At 40.8% G+C, this 14166-nt stretch overlaps 1 protein-coding gene across 28 annotated transcripts in view; it reads left to right on the plus strand.

Moving 5' to 3' along the window:
* The window catches only part of LOC126266634 (kinectin), a 327061-nt gene that overhangs the window by 99390 nt on the left and 213505 nt on the right, over positions 1-14166 (plus strand). The window lies entirely within an intron of this gene.

Consider the following 14166-nt stretch of genomic DNA (forward strand, 5'->3'; position numbering starts at 1 on the left):
AGTTCTGGCACTTTTCTTGGGAGAGGAGGTTGAAACACTGAATCTTTCACATAACCCCCACAGAAAGAAATCGCATGGGGTTAAGTCGGGAGAGCGTGGAGGCCATGACATGAATTGCTGATCATGATCTCCACCACGACCGATCCATCGGTTTTTCAATCTCCTGTTTAAGAAATGCCGAACATCATGATGGAAGTGCGGTGGAGCACCATCCTGTCGAAAGATGAAGTCGGCGCTGTCGGTCTCCAATTGTGGCATGAGCCAATTTTCCAGCATGTCCAGATACACGTGTCCTGTAACCTTTTTTTTCGCAGAAGAAAAAGGGGCCGTAAACTTTAAACCGTGAGATTGCACAAAACACGTTAACTTTTGGTGAATTGCGAATTTGCTGCACGAAAACTTCACCATTAAGAAATGTTGCTTCGTCACTGAAAACAAGTTTCGCACTGAACGCATCCTCTTCCATGAGCTGTTGCAACCGCGCCGAAAATTCAAAGCGTTTTACGTTGTCATCGGGCGTCAGGGCTTGTAGCAATTGTAAACGGTAAGGCTTCTGCTTTAGCCTTTTCCGTAAGATTTTCCAAACCGTCGACTGTAGTACGTTTAGCTCCCTGCTTGCTTTATTCGTCGACTTCCGCGGGCTTGCCCGCACGCGTTCAACTATTTCTTCGCTCACTGCAGGCCGACGCGTTGATTTCCCCTTACAGAGGCATCCAGAAGCTTTAAAGTGCGCATACCATCGCCGAATGGAGTTAGCAGTTGGTGGATCTTTGTCGAACTTCGTCCTGAAGTGTCGTTGCACTGTTATGACTGACTGATGTGAGTGCATTTCAAGCACGACATACGCTTTCTCGGCTCCTGTCTCCATTTTGTCCCACTGCGCTCTCGAGCGCTCTGGCGGCAGAAACCAGAAGTGCGGAGTTTTTCTACGTATCTGTAGTGTGTCATGACCATATGCCAATGAATGGAGCTACAATGAATTTATGAAATCGCTTCAATCATTTGTAATAGCTATATATATAATTTCCTTGCTGTAACTGATAGATTTCGGCACTACGCATATAGACATTCAGCAGAGTACATAGTTATGCACTAATATTACACTACACATCGTAATTAGTCTGCTACAAAAAAAATGACAAGTGCTGAAGAGCTTATTGACGTTGTATGTGTCGTTGCCGTTCACGAGCTTCCGTTTCGCGGACATGAGGAGGGACAAGATTTCCTCAGCAAGGGTATAATGCAACACTAAGTAATCATCTTGAGACCTCCACAGTATTTCGCGGAATTTCAAACAGAATTCAAAATGACGTACTTGCTGTCAGTGAGGTACTTCCAGAAGAGTTAAGGAAGGAATTATACAATCAACAATGGTTCTTTTGTATCAGACGAAACATCAGATATAATTCTTCGCGACTCTCAAATACTCTAAGGTACTTCAATTCTGAAACTGGGAAGTTCTTAATATTGGTCTCATCTACTGCTGCAAGTGCAGATACGTCAGCCAATGAGTTCGTTCAGTGTGTGGTCGAGTTTGTTGGCGAATTTTATCTAAGTCTTAAGTATCTCCAACATTCGACTGTGTGGCTGTTATGGATGGCCATTCGGTGGACTTAAGACCTGATGTTAAAGAACTATATCCAAAGGCTCTATTTTGTTCATTGTTTCAGCCATAACTTAATTCTACCTTAGTCCGTTTCTTGCCTCAAAGGATGCAATTTTTTTTCTTTTTTTCCAGACATTAACAGGTTCGGAATCATTTTTCCATATCTCCTCAAAAAAGAATTTACAGTGAAAAGAATGCCTCAGCTCGGTGGAATTTTCATCCCATTTGGTTCACACAGCAAAAGTTCACTGAATCTCATTTGTTGAATTCTTTCAACACATATTGGATGAAAGTTCAAATTGCAACAATGAAACACAAATTGCAGCTCAAAGATTTTTAAGTTTCTGACTAGTCTTGATACAACCTCTTTGTTACTGACATTCAGAAGAATTCTTTACTCCACAGACGTAATTTTAAACATCCTTCAGTCAAGACACGTAAATTTTCTGTATTGTTCATAAAAGATTAAAGTTACCAAAAGGTAAATACAAATATTGAACCTCAGCAACTCACGTTAAGCGGGAACGTTGTAATTTAGATCCATATTAAGAAAGTGTGTCTATTGCGATATTTTTGACAATGTAGTTGCGCAAATTGAACGGTTTGAATCATTGCATCGCCTCGATTGGAATTTCTCTCTTTGCTGGACCCAAGAATGTATTAAACATAGAGAACAAAATTTCATGCATCTTCATTTGAAAAAGTGAAACACCCATATGGGTGTGTTTGATTTGATTCGATTGAAAAATTACGTACCTGTTAGTAATTAATAACTGCATATAGTTTCATTTTAGTGCAATGTGTAATCCAGTCTTCATACTTCGAAATTCAAAACTTATTCATTACTACATTTCATTACTTACGCACATTTTAAATGAGGACCATGAAGGTAAACGTCTCGCGTGACTGACTACAAAAACCTAATTTTTCTGTGTATGGTATTGTTTGATCTACTGCCTTTGCCGCAGGTTATACTTGTTAAAAGTATAAAAAAGTTGGAACACCCCAAAAAAAAAGTTGAGTAGTGAAACTTGACTACATTTGTCTAAGTAACAAATTTAAGTAATTAACATCGCTAGATTAGAGGCTAATCTAAGAGCGAGATGAGCGATTGCAACTGTGAAATGCCGATCTGCATTGATAACCAGTGTAAAGTTCCAGGATGTTGAATGCATTGTGTTGTACAGATGGCAGTTCCATAAGTGTTGCACTTGGTCAGTAAATACAGGGACAGTTAATGCTATTTGCCGGCCGGGGTGGCCCTCGGTTCAAGGCGCTACAGCCTGGAACCGCGCGGCCGCTACGGTCGCAGGTTCGAATCCTGCCTCGGGCATGGATGTAAGTGATGTCCTTAGGTTAGTTAGGTTTAAGTAGTTATAAGTTCTAGGGGACTGATGATCTCAGAAGTCCCATAGTGCTCAGAGCCATTTTACCATTTAATGCTGGTTGTGGGTGACGCTGTAGTTGTCCTGTGAAATTCTGTATGTACTCCGTTGGAGACAGATCTGAAAATCGAGCAGGCCAACGCTACATGTCAACACTTTGTAGACCGCGCTGGGTTAAAACAGCGATATGTAGGCGAGCGTTATGCTTTTGGAAAGCACCCCCCTTGGAATGTTGTTCGTGAATGATAGCACAACAGCTCGGATCACCTGATTGACGTACTGGTTTGCAGTCAGGTTCCATGGGATAACAACGAGATTGCTCCTGCTGCCATACGAAATCGTAACCCTTACTAAACTTCAGGTGTAGATCCAGTGTGTTTGGCACACACAGGTTGGTTGCAGGCTCTTAACTGGCCTTCAGGGCAACCGAGGCAGAAGATCTCCAACCTGCCCTCCAATGAGCTCTCGCTTGAACACCAGAGAAATCGCAAATGGCGGTGGTTTGGGTTCAGTGGAATGCGCGCAACGAGCCGTCTGTCTCGAAGCTGGGGTTGATGTAACCGATTGATAACATTTCGTTGTCAGTGCTCAGATTGTCGCTGCAGATACGGTACGATGCGCCAAAAGCCATAACGCCGATGTTCCCTCTCGGTAGTGGCACGTGGCCTTCTGGAGCCCATCTTCTGGCGACCGTCAGGCCCAGATCAAGGGGGAGCGCACGTTGGTATATGGATTTTTCATACGATTCTGAAATGTATCCCTGTTCGTTTTCGAACACTCTAAATTGATTTCCGAGCGAATCATAAGTTGATTTTTTGTGCATAATGTACGCGATGTCTCTGTCAGGGGCATTTCCATCGAATTTAGAAATAAAAAAAACTTTCCTGCAAACAAATGGGGACTGGGCCATACGGGTGGAGCCGTATAGAACCGAGCGGCTGAACTAATCGCTATTTATGTTGTTGGATGTGTGAGAGACCGGCGTTTTTACATTTATTAACGATTAAAGAGTCAGGCTACCAAGGTGGAAATAAACGGATAACAGGTACGAACGATATGTAATCCTTTAGATATCTAAGAAAATGAAATACTGACAAAATTTTTGCCACATCGCTACACTACTGAGTCCCCTGTTACCAGCCACTGAAGTTCAATTCTCGGTGTAGCACGGGAAAACGCGTTGTACGAACGCGTAATAACGCCTAACCAGAGAATAATCGCGGAATAATTAAACCGGCGAGTCTGGCAGTGTTAGTGAAGTTAACCGGAGAATTAAGTTTTGACATTGGCAGGAATAGTTACAGAATTGATGACGACAACATTGTTTGTTAGAACTAGGAAGGAGAAGAAACGGGGACATCATACAAATTATGTAGAAGAATATGATAATTCCAAATTTGTACTACTACTTTTCGATCTCGTGCTTGAGAATCCGGATGGTGTGAATGAGGTGTGAAACTATTTCCTAACAAAACTTTTTGCTTGTAGTGGGCCTAATAGGCATTTGATGTCGGTACTTCGTGAATTATATTCTATCGTGTTATTTATGTGCATGAGGTAGACAAAAATAACCAGTGACCACATTCCTGTCAAGTCTTTCTGCAATATCAGCTTCTCGAATCCCTATTACACGACATCGTTCAAACTTAGTGAGACGCCGATAATGGCGTCTTTGTCGCCTTAAAGGCATTATTAACTATCATAACAAACCACGTCCAGTCTCAAAGGTAACCAACGTTCACGACCGTTACAGCGTGTATTTAAAGTATAACTGATCCCCCTCGTGGCGCTACCAGATCCACTCTGCAACTGGCAGTAAATTTGAATAGGTACAGTCTTTCAGGTGTAGAAGTACGCTTACCAACTTTTGTTTATCGCACAGCTCCTCCTTGGTGTTGAAACTTTTTTCCGTCTGTCTAGATTTGTTCTTCAGCTCCGATACATGCATATGAATGTAAAACCTGGGCGAAGTGCTGGATATTAAAAACTCGTTGAGATTCGAAAAGAGTAGCCCACAACGAAAACGCTGCATTTGCTGACTGTTTTTCTGATGACAGTTTTTAGTCTGTTGTAGATCTGGTGGAAAATCATATTTTCTAACGTGCGTCTTCATCTCTAGAGATGACTTTGAGAGGCAGCGTGGGTTACACGATGACAGGACGCTTCCCAAGATAGTAGTTACAGCAGATGGGAAGTTTTGAAATTCAGCGTGCAGATGTTTCTCTCGTAAAGCAGAGTCTACAAACGTGGCAAAGTGGGGCAAAAATATACTTCGCTGGTTCTCATCTTTACTCCAAAGACTGGTTTGATTTAGCTCTGCCCGCTACCCGATTCTGCACAAGCCTCTTTGCCTCTTACATAACCAGTGCAACCTGCATCCATTTGAACCTGCGTACCGTATGCGTCTACAGTACGCTTCCCTCCGTTACCAACCTGACGATTCCTTCGTACTCCAGAATGTCGTGTCAGTCTTTTAGTCAAATTAGTGCCATACGGTTATGTTCTCTTAAATTCGATCCAGTACCACCTTATTAATTTTTCGATCTACTCGTCTGATCTTTAGCATTCTTCAGTAGCACAATATTTCAAAAGCTTCTATTGTCTTCTCGTCGTAACTGTGTGTAGTACATATTTCACGTCCATAAAAGACTACACTCCAGACAAACGCTTTGAGAAAAGGGGTCCTAACACGTAAATTTATGTTACCTGTCAACAGATTTCACTTTTTTTCAGAAAAGCTTTCCTTGTATTTCAGATCCTCCGTTCTTCGGTCATCGTTAGCTTTTTCGTCCAAATAACTTTATTACTTCGGGTCTCATGTCCTCATCTAATTATCTCAGCATCGCGCGATATAATTCGACTACATTTCATTATCCTTGTTTCGCTTTTGTCGATGTTCGTCTTATGACCTCATTCCAAGCCACTGTCCATTCCGTCCATCTGCTCTTAGTGCCTTGACACCTTAGACAGTTAAAATGTGATCGGCAAAGCGAACTTTTTTCTTCTTTTTTATCCTTAATCCTTTCTCCAAATTTCTCGTTAGTTACCTTTACAGCTTCCTCAATATACAGATTGAATAACATTTAAGATAGGCTACAACCCTGTATCCCTTCCTCCCCAGTCACAGCGTCCCTTTCGTATCCGCCGACCCCTAACTGTACCGACCGAGCTGGCTCAGTGTTTAGCACATTGGACTCGTATTGTGGAGGACGGTGATTCAGATCCGAGTATCACCATCTTCATTTTAGTTTTCCGTACATTCCTCTAAACCGAAATGCTACGATGGTTCTTTTGAAGGGCACGGCAAATTTCGTTCCCCATTTTCGAAACAATACAAGCTTATGTTCCCTCTAATAATCTCTATTTAGACAGGACGGTTAACCCTAATCATCCTCCCTTCCTTTTTATAACTGCAATGTAGTTTTTGTAAAAGGTTGGAGCATTTTATCTCCGTTACCTTCAGAATTTCAAAACGTGTAAGAAAGTTACAAATCGTTGTAATATCAGCTGTCGACAGCAAGTAGTGTGACGCTTCTACGTAAAATGATGAGGCAGATGGAATGTCGGAGAGCTCAAGTGTTGTTCTGTAATTGGATGAGAGCGCAGAGTGTCGGGTTTCTGAACTGTGACGAGCTGCCGCAGGGCCTAGCGTCCACCGCCAAGAGCGTAGCCTCGGGAGAGAACCCCGTCGTCGCCACACAGACAAGTGCAGTGCAACTTTAAACTCCCCGGCCAATAAAGACCCCTTTTGTTGGGTTATCGAGTAATGTGATATATTGCTCGGTCCAAGTTGGGGGTCAATCACGTCGCAAAGGAAAGCACCACTAGTAATGGCTAGTGACTTCATAATAGCTGTCGAATATTGTGACAGCAATGGCCGCTAAAAACGTGACTGACGCGATACTCATTCCGCTCCGCCAGTCACTTGCACTCCAGCGGAATGCGTCATGACTCATCACTGACGAACTTTGCTATTCCTTTGATTCTGGAGCAACAAATCGTTGCTCACATCTGTCACTAAACAGATTTTCATGAATCACAAGCGAGCAACGAGGCCATTTGGGATGTGCAACGGAAGCCGTTATTTCAAAGTTTAATTAATCATGCAATCGTGAAAGCGCGTGACATGGAGACGGATATGTTGATAGTGACGGTGTGAGCTGCCTGATTTGACTGCCGTGTCTGGGCAAACGGTTTCGCCACGCGAGTTTTCTTGCTCCTCGTTTGTACCGTACACTTAATGCGTATTACTTATTAATATCCTCGGTATCCAATGTTTCGTTTCCTCGAGTAGTAGCATTTGTCAGCTGATAGCTGACGATGACCTGTCTAAAAAGTCAAACATTGCTTTGTAATAGATAAATACAGTAGGCCTACTCGTGGAAAAAAGTTGAATTAGCATGCCGCGCAGTGCAGCAAGACTTGCCAGTGCTGGGAGGGTGACAGCCGGCAGCGTGGCTGCCTCATGCAAAGCTCATTGTCAGCAGTGCCTTGGCAACCGGCCGGTCACAGCGGTGTCGTGATTCCTAGTTTACTGGTTTTTCTCACACACTTGAGGCGGAGGACAAAACTATTAGAGGACTACTGCCGAGTCCTTTCGACCTAGATACTTCCGTGTAAAATTGGTGTGGAGAGAGAGGAACTATCCATCACAAACATAGAATTGCTATCTTCTTCTTTTTAACCTCACACTTAAAGTTGAAGAGAAGACAAGATTGCTGACCGTTGTGGCCAAGCGGTTCTTGGCGCTTCAGTCTGGAAACGCGCCACTGCTACGGTCGCAGGTTCGAATCCTGCTTTGGGCACGGATGTGTGCGATGCCCTTAGGTTAGTTATGTTTAAATAGTTCTAAGTTCTAGGCGACTGATGACCTCAGCTGTTAACTCCCGTAGTGCTCAGAGCCATTTTTCGAACGTTTAGATTTGTAAATCGCAGAAAACTTTCCATTGAGTAGACACACATTCCTTACCTCACATTCAGAATTTATCAATGCTTTGTAACCAGCTATTGATTGTGTATTAGAGCCTTTGCCATAAAAACTAGAGTAAACATAGCAGTTACCAAATTAACTAGTTAAAAGGTTGTGTTTCATACAGTGATACTAGTTTTGGTGCATTTAGCAGCATATGTGAATACTGTCTGCTAAGTGTGTTGCGAATAGTCAGTAACAAAGAAGCAATAAACTTAAACGTCTTGCCTGATGGGACAGTACATGAACAGTGAAAATGTAGTAAGCAGTATACTTTTTTCCATTCATCATTCTGGGTTTTCTCAGTGACAGAAAGTTCCGTCAAGAATTGAAATTGTGTGTAAAGTTTGTTGCAAGTATCTCATTCTCAAGTACTGGGTAGTGTGCATAGTAGCTGTACATGATACATCACGTACATTATGTGACACACAGTGCGGAAGTATGGAATAAACACGTGGAAGACTGTGTAAGCATTGTAGTCATTACTTTGTAAAGTAACCAGTCTTCTTCCTCGAGGTTCGACCTATGTTCTTATCAGATGCAATCAAAATCGATCGGGTTGGCTAGTAATAAGAAATTTAAATGTGATGCAGCAGTTTTTCACGCATTCGGTGTTTTTGGCATCATATGTAGATATACCGGTACATTCATTACTATCTGCAAAATACATTGCAAATACTATCAGTATACCAAAGGAGAAGTAAATTAAAATGTCATGCACGATGCATTGTCGTATTGGGGGAGTTGACAAGAAAAAGTTTAGAAAAAGCTTAAATTTATGTGGAAAGTTTGTTGTGAGTTACTAAGTGCTCTCGTTTTCAAATATGGGTGAATAAAATGTGAGCATTCACTTGTCATCACCCCCACTAGTTTCATAGTTTGGTGTTTCTTACACTTACAGTGATTGTTTGTAAAACAGTGATGTGTGTACCGAGTTGAAATGCGAGCAAGCAGACAAAGTTTTAAGAAAACTTTAAATCATAATATCTTGTTTTTCTCTGTGATCCGATTCTGTGTGTGCCCCAAATTATGCCCAAGTTACCTGCAAAAACTCCACTAATATTTGCCTAGCAGTTTTGGAGATTAGGGTCTCCATAAGACAAATAAGACAGGTTTACATATTTACTATTGGTATAGATTGAAACAGTCTGTAAATGTTGTTGTTGTTGTTGCTGCTGCTGCTGCTGCTGCTGCTGCTGCTGCTGCTGCTGCTGCTGCAGCATTCTAGGCAATTGTGCTATGTTAAATGTGAGAGCAAAAGCAAATTAAATATAAAACCATTTATAAATTGCTCTCCATCTTGTAAAGATAAAATTTGCATATTGTCGATTAAAGAAACGAATTAATAATTCAGTGCCCAATTTAATACTTCTTATTTCCTCTTACTCTACACACAATTATCTTATCCACATCGTCAATATATTAAAGAGCAAGTACGAGCCAGACAACCCAATCTCATCTCAAAAGCAGTAGCCTATTTACACGGTGCTGGAACTGACTGGAGCATTAAAAATCCAACAGTTGTACCCGTATTTCTAGAATCAATATTCTCATGCTTACATAACCGAGCAGAAGAGGTATTGTGAAATAAGACTACTGAATGCCAGGTTTTGGGGCCGTGGGAACTTATGCACCTACCTCTTGTGTCTTCTCAGGTATATATCCTTCGTTTCCTAGGTTGACCTAGGTCTGTCCTCCGTTTCAGTTTGTAGTTCAGGACTTTCTTGGGTAGTCTTTCATCCCATTGGTATTCACAAGTTATTTCCACCTACCTCAGCATTCAGTTAGCTTCTCCTTAATAGGCTGTGAAATCGATTCGTCATAGATATTTTCAGTTCTAAGTAGATCTTCTCTAGTACAGCTCTTCACTCTCCTCAAGAATCTCTTATATGCTGCCTGTATTTAGCTCTTATCTGTGTAACTGATTCTTGCTTTTGTACGACAGTATAAAATTTGATTTTTGTGTTTTATAGTAATGTCTTATCACAGCTAAAATGTAGACTCGAAAACCTTTCACAAAGCAAACACACTAAAATTCACACATTTCAAAGAAGCAAGCCCTAATAATGGAAAATTTTTCCACAAAAATCTTATAATAGTGATAAAGATAAGAATACAAATATAGTAAAAATTCATGGTCACTATCCATTTTACAATGTCTTCCTAAAATGTGCTCTGACACCATTCGTCCGGCCAGAAAAATAAACTAAAATAAATTGGTGCATGTAGGCTGTACAAATAGGCAGTGTCACAACAGCAGCCATTACCATGTGTGGACTGTTAAGAGGCATGTTCAGAAAGTAAGTGTACTGGATTTTTACACTTTTTTACAAAAAGTACACTGAAAAAATTAAGATTTGTTGATACATTTGTTGACCTTTTCACCATGTGTTTGCAATCCTATCCAATGCATGTGATGAGCTGTGGCACAAGTTACTTTATGCCCTCCTCAAAGAACTCTTCTTCCACTAGCTCCTTCCCCCACTTCACAACAATTTTTTGCACCTGTTCATCTGTTGAAAATTTAAGTCCATTCATATGTTCCTTCAAGGAGGTGAAACTATTATAATCTGATGAGGCCTAGTCAAGTGAATACAGAGTGGTTCAAAATATCCCAACCAAACGAGTCAAAAAAGTGCCTCAGTTGCTAAAGCTGTGTGAGGATGGGTGTTGTGTCCTGTAACTAGTTCTCTCATCAGGATTCCACCTTTTATTTTTAAAGCTTCTTTAGAGATTTTTTTTTAGGGTCCCACAGTATCGTTGTGCATGGCAATGTTCTCTGTGGCAGAAATTTGACAAAAATTATGCCTTTTGGGTCCCAAAACAATGAAGCCATGATTTTTTTCCCCCTGAAATTGTGGTTTCGAAGTTTTTGGCAGTTGGGGAATTGGTGTGATGCCACTGTGATTACCATCTTTTTGTCTCGAGCATCTAATGAGCTACTCAAATTTCATCTCCACTCATAGAAGAGCTCAGAAAATCCTCACCCTCCAATGAGTCACTCAAGTAACTCACCAGTGCAATTTTTCTTATGCTGATGCATCAACTGTTTTGGGACCCATCTTATGCACTGTTTCGGATATCCCAGTGTGTATCATATAAGTGTGTTCTGGAGAGTTGTGGAAACATCACATAAATTTCATCCACTTTCAACCTTCGTCCACTGTCTTCACAAACAGTTTTCTCAGTATCTTTGCACAAATTCGTGAGCCAAAATGGAAGGTCTTCCACTCCCCCATTTGTCATGAACGTTTGTCGTGCCTCCAGTACACTCTCTACATCACTTGAACACAGTCATTCTGTTCATAATGCCTACATCATAAATAATAATGATCTGTGAAAAAATTAACTTCCACGTCTTCCATGCATATACACACACAAAATATTAGTTTATGTACTACCATGTATCTGCAATGCTCAGTCTGGTCAAAGGATCCCCCTCTACCACTCATTGTAGCCATCCCTGAAAGAACTAAAAACCACAACAGCCCATTATGGTTGAAGTACAGTACACTTACTTTCTGAAGATGCCCCATACATTTAGAACGGACGCGCGCCAAAGATAATGGATAAAATTTACAGTTTTGTTAGTGGTGTCTGTGATAAGATGTCGTGTGAAACATTACTAAATGCCTTCTATGAAAACTACTGAGAACCCACTCATGGTGAAAATATTAGATCTAATGGTAACTAACAGACCTGATGTCTCTGAGGAAGTCTACTTCGAAACTGTCGTCAGTGATGATGAAGCAGTTACACCAACCATGAATACCAGAACACAAAGCACATTTAAAACAAGTAGAAATATTATATGTTGAGCAAGCGAGACAGAGAAACAGTAGTGTTATATTTTAATGAGGAAGTTGACACTTTCAGCTCAGCTCAGGTCAGGATCATTACAGGAGCTATGGCCCAAGTTCGAAAGAATAGTTGATCGTGTACTGGATACATATATAGAGTGATTCTCCTAAAGAAACAGAGAGGACTGTATAATAGGTATAAAACAAACTTGAAGCCTATAGGTAGATGCTGAATGGTACATGTTTGGCAGTCAGGAGAGCAATACATGAAGCCTTAAATGACTAATGTAACAGAATATTGTCAAATGATCTTTCACAAAAACACTAAGAAATTCTGATCGTATGTTTAGACTGTTAGTGGCACCAAAGTTAGTGTCCAGTCACTCGTGGATGAGGCAGGAATTGAAAGTGAAACTAGCATAGGGAAAACAGAAATGCTTAACTCTGTTTACAAATGTTTCTTCACAAAGGAACACTGAAGAGTATTGCCCCAATTTAATTCTTGTACCACTCAAATGATGAGTGAAATAGATATTGTGTCAATGGCATTGAGAAACAGCTGAAATTCACTGAAACTGAGCAAATCTCTGGGGCCTGACAGAATCCCTATCAAATTCTATTCCATATTTGTTGCTGAGGTAGCTCCCCTTCTTAACAGTAATGTAGCATAGATCTCTCAAACAAAAGGCTGAGCCAAGTAGTTGGAAGATAGTGCAGGTCACACCTGTCTACAAGAAGGGTAGCAGAAGCGATCCACAAAACAGCCATCCAGTATTCTTGACATCAATTTGTTGTGTAATCTCAAAACATATCCTGAGCTCAAACCTAATGAGGTATCTCTGGCAGAATGACCTCCATGTCAACCAGCATGGATTCTAAAAACATAGATCATGTGAAACCAGCTCTCACTTTTCTCTCCTGACATCGTGAAAGCCGTTAATTGAGACAGGCAAGTAGATGCCGAATTTCTTGATTTCTGAAAAGCAATTGACTCGATACCACACCTACACTTATTACCAAAAGACAAAATATATGTCAGATCTGAGGATTGCGTGGGAGGGAGGATGCAGCGTGTTATCTTGGGTGGAGAGTCATCGACAAATGTAGAAGTAACTTCTGATGTATCCTATGGGAGTGTGTTGGTTACCTTGCTGTTCTTGTTGTATATTAATGACTCTGCAGGCAATATTAATAGCAACCTTAGGATTCTTGCAGATGATGCAGTTAACTGTAAAGAAGTACTATCTGAAAGCCTATATATCACTCTTTATTGTACGTACTGCTAAATCCAGGAAGGACAAGTGCTTGTTATGTTTGAACCCATAAAATGGGATTAGCATAAACTGTGAAACAGAGAGAAATATTTTCTGGCACTCTGATGATGTAGGGGATTTTATTGCTCTCCAGGTAGTAGTCTGCAGCTGATCTATTGGAGTCTGCTATAAGGATAGCTTTTGCCTGTTGCCATCACTTCACCACTATTCTATTACTTAAAGAAGACCTGTAACATTTCATGGTACTAACACACCCTTACTACTCAGTACAAGTGGTATTAGACACCCCTTCCCAATTTTTATCCAGAATTTTCTATTTCATTGTTTTGTGTCTGAGTTGGGACATCGTGTAGTGCTGTCCAAATATAGGAGAATGGAGTTGCACAGGGTTCTGTGCTGATAATGACCCTTGTTTTGATAGCAGCTAATGAGTTGTAAAGTCTGTAGTGCCTATTGTCTCACTGTCTCTGTATGTGGATGACGTTTGTATGTACTACTGTGTTTCAACCACAAATGTTGCTAAATGCCAGCTGCAAGGTGTCAGGGAAACCATGCCCATGGCTTCCAGTTTTTCATTGCAGAAACGTGTTGTGCACTTCTGATGACACAAAATTGCAAATCCACTTCCAGAACTTCACCACATCAAGCAATTAATTATGAACATAGATTCGGTTTTATGTGGTGCTCATTTGACATGCCCATCACATATTTGTTAGCTTAAAACAAATGTGACTCGTAACTCGGTACAATCCACTGCCTCAGTCACTGCGCTTGAGTTTTTGCTCTGTATAGGGGACTACACAGTCAGTTTATAAAATCCATCATGAACGTCTTCCCCCCTCCTTTTATTGCAAGGTATGAATTCCTCATGGGAGAAAAGATAGAAAGCATTTCTCTAAAAATTGTGACACTTATCTGATAAGGGAAGACACAATGAGAATGTAAATTACATTTCTGCTGCCGTGGTTACAAATATATTGCTCCATAAAGGAATTTCAGAACTGATTCATGATAGTTTCTCTCCTATGTTGTATGAATGTAATTCATAAGTTCTGGAACTACAGTTATTTTGCATTATCATCGCAAATGCACAGCAGTATCTACGTGTGCTGTCTTTCTTGTCACTTGGAAT

This window comes from Schistocerca gregaria, chromosome 4, assembly GCF_023897955.1.
Source record: "Schistocerca gregaria isolate iqSchGreg1 chromosome 4, iqSchGreg1.2, whole genome shotgun sequence".
Classification (NCBI taxonomy): domain Eukaryota; kingdom Metazoa; phylum Arthropoda; class Insecta; order Orthoptera; family Acrididae; genus Schistocerca; species Schistocerca gregaria.